A 12,107-nucleotide genomic window follows, 5' to 3' on the forward strand; every position below is an offset into this window, starting at 1 on the left:
TCTTTTATACTCACCTAGGTTGCAGTTTTTTAATCAAAAATACAGTAAAAACAGTAATATTGTGAAATATTATTACAATTAAAAATTTATAGTTTAATGTGTTTTAAAAAGTATTCCTGTGAGGCAAAGCTGATTCCTTACTCCAGTCATCAGTGTCACATGATCCTTCAGAAATCATTCTAATATGCTGATTTGTTGCTTTTTTAAAGCTTAAAAAAAAAAAAAATATGATTGTAAATGAATATTAAAAACAGCTGTGCTGTTTAATAGACCAGTTCTGCAGTCTATGGAAGCCACAAAATAAATGAATAAACAAAAAGGTAATTTCGAGTTTATATCTCACAGAATTGCCAATTATAAGCTTGAGATTCTGCCTTTTTCCCTCAGAATTGCGAGTTTATATCCCACAATTCTGACTTCTTTTTCTTATTAGAATTGTGATATAAACTCGAAATTGCAAGAAAAAAGTCAGAATTGTGAGAGAAAAATGTTACAGGTTTAAATGTTTTCTTCTTTAACTGTAGGGTTAATACATTATACCCCCCATGAACTGCATATGTGAATATTATGTAGAAGAACTATTGTTTACATAAAATGTATGCTTTAATAGTAATCGTCGCTGGTTTCATTAGTCCAGTCTGTCCGTTTAACGGCTTGCAACCATAAACGTCTGCGTTTCGCTTCAAAGGGTTGTCTTCGACGATGGTATTCTGTAAAAATGAAGGCCATCGATTTTTTGCATTCTGATTCTGACATCCATAAGCACCTCTTATTCAGTGGTTTTCCCCCACTTGTTACCACTGTTTTTCTGCCACCACAATGCGCGTGCAACTGCAGTGACGTCTGCTCAAATGGTCTATATTTTGGTTGAAACCGAGATCCATTTATTTTTTTCAGTATTCTTTGATGAATAGAAAGTTCAAAAGAACTGCATTTATTTGAAATAGAAAACTTTTGTAACATTATAAATATCATTACTGTCACTTTTGTTCAATTTAACGCACTCTTGCTGAATAAAACGTTCCTTCTTTTTCAAATCTTACTGAATTTCTTTTGAATGCACACAGGAACGTGTATTAAGAAAGTAAATAATGTAAATCTGACATTTTGAATTCATATTAATTTCAAAAGCTCTTGTGATGTCGTTTCTGTGATACTAGTAAACAAGACGGCCTGAGAAAGCACCTCTGCGTCATTCCCATACTCCATCCCTGTGTGTTTGAATTTCCTTGAATGCTCTGATCCTCTTGGAACCTGTGTGTTTTTCTAGCGCTGCTCTGGGAATTCACTCTATTGGGCAGCTATAGCTGCACCTCTGCCCTACTTCCTGTTTCCTTCGCCTCCATCTAAAAAGATAAAATGGCCCTGAACTATAATTATCCAACACAACATCTTTAATGCTTCCTGGCATTTTCTATTTTTGTGTCTTGCCCCTAACTCTTTGTTTTCCTCTGTGTTTTTCCCCCTCTTAAGAGCCATTGTAAGATTCACCTCTTGTGCGGGCTTGTTTTTGTCTATAATTAGCTGTGAAATGGAGTTAAAGAGGGCGTTATAGAGGGCATCCCGCAAAATGTAGCGAAGCAGACAGTGGGGAAGCGGAAAACAGAGGGAGGAAGTGGAGAAGGAAGGAAGGAAGCCCCCTGTGGCCCTTTAGCGTGAAAGCTGCTAAATGTCTGTTGTGACAGCGTGGGGTCTTGTGGGAAACAGGGGGGAAGGGGGCCGGCGGGTGGATACTGTGAAAACTCAGCACACACACACACACACATATGGCCATGAGGAGGTCAGTCTGACCGCTAGCGTGAGGTCTCACTATGAAAGCTTTGGGTGGCCCCGGTGCGGCGTGCGGCTCATCTGGCCGAGATATTTGAGAAGCCTGCTAATTTGTATTACCATATTGTCACACCATTGAATCTGTAACATAAGTCGCTGAAGAATTTTGTGACTGCAGACCAGCCGTTCGCCCCAAGCGCTGCTGACTCATTCCCGAGAGTGAAAACGGAGAGAAAGAGGTCTAAAAGAAAAGAATGATATCTATAAAGCTAGCTTGATGGACAGATGGAGACAGTAATGACATACTTTGAAACGGTGACAGAGGAAGGGCTGGGAGAGAGCATGAGGACGGGTGTCAGAAAAGGGGGAAATGCATAGAAATCAGAAAGCACTGATGCAGGTAGACATAGCAGTGGCTGTATTGATGGGAACACATCATGTGCAGACATGCTTCGGGAGTTAAATACATCTTCACACCAGGATCTTGTTCTTGAAATTGTCAGAGATGTAAAAAAAGAAGATTTTATTTTGTAGTATTGCATGAACCTACTAGTCTGTTTAATGTAAAGTGAAAATCAGAATGGTTTCAGTACATTTTCCTCTCGTTTAGTTTATAGAAATGCATTGTCTGGATGCTTTTATTGGCATGAAATCACTTTCTTAAATATCCACATTACACTTTAGCATTATAATTTGAAGAAATAGTTCACAGAAATGAAAATGATGTCTGGTTTTATTTGTGAATTAGTGTAAATTTTATTATATTTACATACCACTGTATATTATCAATATATTTATCATTATATTTTTTGGGGCTGTGAAACGATTAATCGCATCCAAAATAAAAGTTTGTGTTTACATAATATATGTGTGTGTACTGTGTATATAATTATTTTGTATATATAAATACACACACGTGCATGTATACATTTAAGAAAAATGTGTTATTTATATAAAAAATATTTATATTCATTTATAATACAAATTATATTATATATATATATATATATATATATATATATATATATATATTAGAGGTGGGCATAGATTAATTTTTTTAATCTAGATTAATCTAGATTAATTTTGAAATTAATCTAGATTAATCTAGATTAAAATGGCTCATTTGAATTCTGCCGAAGGCATTCAGAATATGTGTGCTACCCAAATAATGACTATAAAAGTAAGTCTTTGAGAACGGGTTTCTCAAGCCAGGTGGCGCATTAGATCAGGGGCTCATCTCCTGTTTCCAAAATGCATCACAAACTGCTTGAGAAAGCTGTTCTACTCATAGACTGTAAAAGGTTACTACTGTACTGTTACCATCCGTAGGAAACATTAGGTAGGCCTATGTTATTATCAACTACTATAGGCTATCAATTAGGGATGGGCGATATGGCCTAAAATCTATATTGTGATATACATTGCAGCCTCTTGCGATAACGATATACAGTATATTATAATAAAACCATTTCAGAACAGATTACACAGACCCATGCTAAACAACTGCTAAATGTTTTTTTTTTTAAAGGGTGTATGTAGTTTTGAGAACATATATTGTGCAAAACTGTAAGTATACAACATAATTTTGCAGATAAATAAAATTTAAGTACACTAGCTGCAGAGACTTAAGTAGGTCTAATGTTTATTATGGCTTGGAGCTTATGAAACCCCAAATTTAAAATTAGAATATTGTCTAACTGATGTCTTTTCAGTTAAAAAGAAACACAACAACGATTCTTAAAATCGAGATTATGTGCTACACCACTAAGATATATTGGAATGGGAATAATACGCGCGCGCTGGTATTCAGTGATATCATGTTTCGTTTTGAATTTGAGGTGGTCGAACGGATTAGTCGTGTGTTAACTTACCGAACTGTTACCCCACACACTCTGTATATAGTTTGCTGCTGCTCGTCTGACGGCTTAAACCCGAACCAAGTCCAAATAATGGATGTTGCACTGATCTTTTTCACCAGCTTTCACTTTCAGCCGTGTTTACTTAAAATGACGACGAATATGCGTTGCAGCCGGGTTTACCTCGCGGCCGCGGGTAGATTGCGTCATCATAGCTTGTGTAGTATAGAGCCATCTCCCAACCCAACTTGGAGAATAGATTAACGGCGATATTTTTTTTATCGTGCGATAAGAGTCTCGCGTTAACGCAGCACGTTAACGCCGATAACGGCCCACCACTAATATATATATATATATATATAAGCTGTATAAAACTATTTCTTAAATATATGCATGTGTGTATATTTATATATACAAAATAATTATGCACAGTACTCACACATATATTATGTAAACACAAACTTTTATTTTGGATGCGATTAATCGTTTCACAGCCCTAATATTTTTGAATTTGCATTTAGCTTTATATATTTTAACATTTAATTTTAATTTAATTTTTGTAATTTTGTTGTGCGTGTTTGTAATTTATATTAGTTTCAATCACCAAAAATTATTTTTTAAATGTGAATAACTTAAATGTCAGTCTGTTCGTCACACCAATCTATCATAAGGCTTCAGAAGACTTGGAATATATATTTTCCTACTATGGAAGTCAATGACTATCGTCAACTGTTTGATTACCAACCTTCTTGATTACAAACATCTTCTTTGTGTTCAACAGAACACTGTTTTTGTTTTGATCTGTGTGATTCCGCTCACTGCCAAATTACCCAATAGTATTTCAACACCACTAGTTTCCAGTGGGCAGATAACGCAGCATATTGCAGCCATAGAAGCCAGCAAACAAACTAGGTCAGAGATTGCAGATTATACCCGACCTAAAAAGCCTCAGCATCCATCTAAAAAGCTCTATGACCAGAGGCATATTAAAACTCATCATCTCACAGCATAAGGCTCGTTGCCTTCCATTTATCAATGGCGCTCGCTCCTGTTGCTTGTTCTCAAACTGGCAACCAGCGTGAGCGTCAAGTCTGAGGAGGAGGGGGCGGGAAACCAACTCTCTCCAATATTTAGAATTTGGACTGCAGTACCCATTTCAACCACTAGCTGTTAATATTACATACTGCACCTTTAAACAAAAGTGTACTTTAGTTTTTTATGCGTGGCTGGCATATGCAGTACAGTCAAATGCGTAGCCTTTTAAAGTATACACCATTTTGAAAGCATGTGCTAACGCAGGCAGTCGATGTGCTACAGAACGTTTCTTCTTTGTTCAGTGTCTGCACTATTTTTCTCCAGAAGTTATGACCGCTAAAAATTTATCCTTTTAGACTAAAGTTGCGGCTATCTCATAACCCCCTCACACAAGCGCTTGTCAACGCGAGCCTCTGTTGTTGTTCCGTCTCTTTAGTTTCGTTTTCTTCTGTGAAACAGTGACCCGGGGCAGTGTTGCCACCTTGTGGAACAACTTACTAGTGCAAAACAATTTCAAAGCACATGTGCGACCTGCATGTACAAAGTACGTGCTATTACAAAAATATTAAATTGTGTACGTGGACCCTATCGTACGTGTAAAAGCGAAAGTATGCTTTAGGCTTTATGCTAGCATCTAAAGACCAGGGTGACAAAGAGCATGAGATTCTCCTACAGAACTATAAGGCTGTCCGTCTAGCCACACGTCCACAGGCCAGAACATGCCAGACCCAGTCTAATTCTTCTATCTTCAATCGGATACTTCGAAATATCTGTTTGGCATGTACCAGTGTGAAACGCACCTGTCTTCAGTCCAGAAAGATGTGCGTTGAGAAGTCGAAGTTAGCAGCGGTGAATGCTCTAACATTTACAACCTATGGTTTAGACTAGCTGAAGCTTTTAAAGACAAAAAACTCCTGGCTTTGCAATCTTCATTTTTGAAAGTTCATGCTTCCGAAAATGTTAACGTACACTACCGTTTAAAAACGTGGCATCAGTAAGATTGTCTTTGAAAGAAGTCTTTAATGCTTTCCCAGGTTGCATTTATTTGATTAAAAATACAGTAAAAACAGTAATATTGTGAAATATTATTCCAATTTAAAATAACTGGTTTCTGTTTGAATGTATTTTAAAAATGTAATTAATTTTTTTGAGAGAGAATGAAAAGTATGGAAAAGTAAAAATTAAGTTACTTTTGGCTAACTAAGAACCGAATATAGATGTAATGATAACGGTTCAAAGACTGTAAATGTGTATTCTGGCAAGCTCCTGTGTACACAGCGACTGGGAACCCAGACATCTTTCAGGAAGTGGCCTTTTGTTCAGGAACATCCTGATGCTTTTGTCTGCTCCCCGAGATCAAACCCTGGCCTGACCCCAGAGAACCACTTCCACAAACAAACCCACACAACGCGATATAACCTTTGAAATTCAAGGGCTAGAAAATATGAATTGAGATAAATAGACTCAATTATAGGCATGCACATCCACTTTCATAGACCAAGGTTCTTATGTTTAGATACTGGCAACTTTGGCATGCAATAACAAACCTAAGAAATTCTAAATTCATTCAAAAGCTTTTCAGGTAGAATTGAGTTTCATATTTAATAAAAACTATGTCAATAGACTACTTTCGTGATCCTTGTTGGCCTGGACTTGTAAGTTGTGAGAGTGTTAAGATGATTGTGAAGTTGGTAAGTTTTATTAATTTTCCGTGAATCAGATCAAACTGTCCGATTCAATAAATCGATTGACCTTTTACGCTGGTGTCCTTTTGGATATTTTTGGGTTGATGAATGCCTTTAGATGGGGCACAATGAGTGAAAGCCATATTGAGGGGTCATGGTACTCAGGTTTTAAGGAGAAAGGTGGGGGTGTCTGTCTGGCTTTTTAAAGCTTCATGCTAGCAGTAATCCCCCTCAAGGCCTGACCCGTCTGCCAGTGTTGTTGCCGAAATGGTCACGTGATACAGTTCAGATGGGGTGAGTCCTTCTGGTAGTCAATCTGGGCGCAAGACCAACGCCGCTCCCCAGGGGTTTTGACATACCCTAATATTCTCTTATGCGATTCAATCCCTTCAGACTTCAGAAGAATATTTCTGGCATGTTTTCGTTTAAGTATTCAAGTATTTGCCTGAAAGGTGCAATAAAAACAGTCTTTAGAACAATGTTAGTGACTTTTACAACGTATCCTTACTAATGTAACTTGAAAAATGGAATGAAATTGGCAATTATATATATATATATATATATATATATATATATATATATTATTATTATTATTATATTATATATCTTCTTTTGGCTAGTGCAGTTCAAAAGAGTAATGGTAATTAGCAAGTCGACATCCTAATTGTTTTATTGTTTAATAAAATTCTATAAATATTATACATTTATTTATAATATAAGTACACACACACACATACACACACACACACACACACACACACACACACACACACATATATATATATATATTATATATTACATATTATTATACAATAAAAATGCATATAATTATAAATATATGTATAAATATATATACACACACACATATAATACTGTATATAAATATTATATAGGCTATACATTTTATTATATAAAATTTTTATTATAAATTATTTGTATATATATATATATATATATATATATATAATATATATATATATAATTAATATAATAAAAATGATATGTTATAAATAATATTATAATATAATAAAAATGTATTATAATTATTTAATTGATATAGCAGGTTTACATCCTAAATGTATGTTTAATTAAATAAATATATCAAATGTGTTCTTATATATAAAAAAAAAAAAATTTGTTAATATGACAGTAATATGACAAAATTGTAAAAAATACTAAAACATCATTGATCTTATGAAGCCAATTTAGTAGAAGTACTTTAGTAGAAGTACTGTGATACCAAGTTTCAAAGATTGACAAAAATAGCTTAATAGAAAATCATCCAAATCTTGAATGATTTCGCTCGATCCAAGTGTATTCAACTCTAGTCTGGACCCTGTGAGAGTTGGGCTGTGTTGGGTAAATATTTCTCCGTGGCTCAAACGGGGCTGGTGGTGCAGGCGCCAGGCTCTTCTCTCGTTTGTGTTGGCCCAGCGCCCTTAGCCCACGTCCAGTTCTGTACGATAATGTGAAAATCCCCCTCCATCCACAGGCACTTGCTCCGGCGCTCGCACGTACTCGCACACGAACACACTTATCCTCTTCCACTGTTCTTATATGCAGTGAGAGTAATCCTGAGCCGTTCATAATATCTGTCTCTCTCACCCCTTATCTGAGCATGGAGTGATTGATAGTGTGTGGAAAAAGACCTCACAGACCCAGAGAAAGAAATGATCGCTTCTCTCTAACACTTCCAGATTATTGCGTACGTTTGATAACTGCTGGAAAAAATTGAATTTGAGACATCCAATCCCGTTATTTTAAGCGCACCGACATTCCTTGCATATTGTAGCTTCATCGTCATTTGACAAACTGACGGCAGAGCCAGGCCCTTAACCCTTGCAAGAATGTATTGTTTTGACTGAGTTTCCATCAGAATCATCATAACTAAATTGGCAAAACTCACCGCCAAAATGCTAGGGTGTTCTGGGTGGTTGTTTTCAGCCAAAATAAAAGCTCAATGGTTTAAGAAACTAAGACAGCCATTAATATTATTATTGTAATTTTACGGTTGTACTGTAAAATAAAAATGTACTGTTTTTGTTCAGATTTTGGACTCATTCTGAAACCTGTTCAAGTGAGAAGGTGTGAGTGTTATGTGTCCGTGGTGATTTGGTCATTTTAGTTTAGGGAACTTTGAAATGGTGGCACCAGGTGTTGGACTTAGAGCCCAAGCGCTCTACGGTTCCCCGACTGAGCCGTGGGCTTAAAGCGGGGCTCTTAATGTAGTCAGGTTACTGATACTGGGGGATTTAGGCAGTCGGACTTCATACAGACTTTATGGAGCCTACAGGCTGAGGGGGAGGGTTTCTATATGTGTGTGTGTGTGTGTGTGTGTGTGTGTGTGTGTGTGTGTGTGTGTGTATGGCTTTCCCAGGCCGAGTCGCTCGGTTGACTGAGTGAGTTTTAAATGGCGCATTTGTCTTCACCTTTGCCCCACGGAGTGTGACGGGACGCAGAGCTCCCCCTCAAAAACCTCCCGCAGCCCTTCTCACATATACACTCACACACTCCATTCTTCCATCATTGGCTCATCATCCGACCCCCCCCGCTCTCCACGGTTACTCCTCCGTCACATTCTCTCTTTCAGGCGAAGGGTCAGTGACAGCCGCTACTGTTCCAGATCCTCCCGACACACACACACACAGATGTTTAGACTTCTTTAATAGAAAGCTAATTGTATTTACCATTTTTTTATTAAAAAAAGTAATAAAAGTTTTATTATTTACTTTGTTGGATTCATTTTGAACTTTCAGGGAGTCCACAAAGGGAGGTTTTACAATTTTGTCCTCCAAGTACAGCTAAGTAAATATCCACACACATTTATCCTTCAGCGTATGGTCAGACATGACTGGGAAACCACAAACGACAGGGAAAGTTTAAGGAAATGGCTATTTCAGAATAAAACTCTTATTTGGTATTTGTTTGTTTGTTTTCCCCCATGCATTAATTATTTATTCTTTAATAAATGGGTCTTAGTGTTTGGTTTTCTTCAGGGCTAATTAGGATTTACTGGAACGTTTTTTGGGGTTTTTTTTGTGCCAAATTATAATATTTATTAATACTGTGTTGGTTGGTTGTTTTCCATTAGTTCTCTCGCTCTCTCACTCACATTTCTAAAAACCAAAGAGCATGTAACTGAATACAATTGTTCTTTATCATGTTCTTTATTAATTTCTTCTTTTGTAAATTCACATGTAGTTTTCACATGTATTTTTGGTCACAACAAGCCTGTTTCAAGATTAAGATTAATAATCTAAGGCCACTTTCACACAGCAGCAAAACATGGTTGTCAGTCCTTGGTATTTTAGTCCTTAATACGGTTACATCCACACACAGTTCGGTTATTAACGGGAATGACAACCGGAATCTCAACTCACACCTGTAAAACTTCAGGACTCACAACCGCATTCTCGGAAAACCCGAGCTGTGTGAATGCAACTGGACTGGACAACTAGTTGGCTTGACTCCCGTGTGAACATAGACTACGATTAATAATTGTGTGTGTGTGTATTATCAATATATTTTAACAGGTAACACTTCATTTCGATGGTCCCCTTTAGACATTCTACTATCTATAAGTAACTTTGCAACTACATGTCAACTAGCAGTCATTAGAGTATAATATCTGCTAACTTTTACAACTACATGTCACTTTTACTAACCCGAACCCTAATCTAACAGTCTACTAACACTGTACTACAGTCTGCTAATAATACTCAACTGAGAGTTACACTCTAAAAATGCTGGGTTGTTTTTAACCCAACTTTGGGTAAAATATGGACAAACCGAATGTAATGTAAAAATTTTACCCAACGGCTGGGTTTGTCCATATTTGACCCAATGTTGGGTTGAAACAACCAAGCATTTTTTAGTTGAAATGTAGTTGCAAAATTACTTTTTACTTTTACTGCATAGGTGGACAGTAGTGAAGTATTTTTACTTTATCAGAGTGTTTTTCTTTGGAAAACTTTTACTTCACTACATTCCAAAGCATAATGTCGTACTTTTTACTGCACTACGTTTCATAAATAAAAGTCCATGGTCCAATTATTTATTTATTTTTTACCTTTGATACTTAAGTACATTTAGAAATGTAGTACTTCCTTGTACTTAAGTAAAACTTTGAATTACTTTTACTCCAATGTAATTAAGTATTAAATGAAATTCAATATAAAACGTAGTGCAATAAAAAGTACGATATTATGCTTTGGAATGTTGTGAAGTAAATGTTTCCCAAAGAAAAACACTCTGATAAAGTACAGGCACTCGAAAAATGTACTTGGAGTAAAAATACTACACTACTGTCCACCTCTGAAATATTGTGATGTAATGTAATATAAAATATGATTTAATTAATTATAATATTGAATGTTTATTTATTGATTATATCTATTTAGAGCAAGTGTGAAAAATATTTGTATATAATATGTACAATTACACAATATTTAATAAAAAATCATTCGTGTGTGCGCGCGCACATGTTCGTGTGTGTGTGTGTGTGTGTGTTTCTTTAAATTAAAGAAACTCTTTCCTCCCTTTTTTCTTTATGTCAATCTTTTTTTGTACTTCCTCCTTTCATTGAGTGCATGAATGGGTCGGAGTCTGCTTTGCGTGTTTAAGATGCACAGTGGAAGGAGGAAAAAAAACACTTTGCCCTCTGTTCAAGGAGGAGGTGGGGGGCGGTTATGGGGGTAGAAATCACTGCGAGTACTAAAGTAGGGGGGAGGAGCGGCCCAACAGGAGAGGGAGGGTCGGAGAAGGTCGTCTGGGAAGCTTTGTGTCGTCTTTCCAGGGGCAGACACTACCTGCACTTGTCAGTGATTGCAAGGTGACCCTTGACCGGGGGGAGTGGCGTCTTGTCAACATTAATTAGCGGGCGATGTCTGGGTACGCTGCACAGACCCTCGGCCATGACCGTCAGACAGACAGACCCACAGCGGCGGGGCGGGGTGACGGAGGGGTAACGGCCCCCTCTCGGCTTTCAATGACTCTTTTCTCCTTTCGTGTCAGAGGTCATCGTGTAGCCGCGCTCTGCTAATTGTGCCCCAAAACGTGTTTCTATGTCTCCTGCCTTCTTTCTTCAGATTTAAACCGCATAGACGTAGGAAAAAACGGCTTGGCATCAATCTGAAAAGGTGAAGGGAAACATATGGTGAACATCGATGATCTGTGATTAGAAAGGCAGAGGTCTGTGCTGACAGGACGTCAAACGGAGCCGGTGTTTGTTTACGTGTACGCACATATGTTAAGCACTAACCTTCCCTGCACCGGGCCACGACTTACATACCACACCGCAGCCCCCCTCAATCCATCAGTCTCGGGACCAAGCAGCCAGAGAGAGAGAGAGAGAGAGAGAGAGCGAGAGAGAATTAGCTATAATGAGAACTAGGACAGTTCATGAATCTAATTACCCGTGAAACGAGCAACATAGTTCTTCTGCTGTTGTCCAGGCCGTCGTTCGTCATACACACCGAGGATTTTACATGCACAATGCAAACACAAGATGCCATGCGCTATTGGACCTCGCGTAACACTCTCCCGTTCATTTAGTTTATTCGATTTCAATGTTGTTTATTTTAGTATCAGAGATCCTGAGATTACTGCGTGGATTTATGTAGGTCGATGTCATAACATTTTTGCAGACATATTATATTTATTTTTATATATTTTCTAGTTAAGGTGAAAACATACAAAATAAAAAGCCAAATGATCTCTTATGGAATCATGAATCTTACGTGTTATATTACATTCTGCTGTG

General features: G+C 37.2%; 1 protein-coding gene across 1 annotated transcript in view; it reads left to right on the top strand.

The window, feature by feature from the left end:
* The window catches only part of mpped2a (metallophosphoesterase domain containing 2a), a 60,524-nt gene that overhangs the window by 26,114 nt on the left and 22,303 nt on the right, over positions 1-12,107 (top strand). The window lies entirely within an intron of this gene.

This window comes from Leuciscus leuciscus, assembly GCF_965113295.1.
Source record: "Leuciscus leuciscus genome assembly, chromosome: 2".
NCBI classification, from domain to species: Eukaryota; Metazoa; Chordata; class Actinopteri; order Cypriniformes; family Leuciscidae; genus Leuciscus; species Leuciscus leuciscus.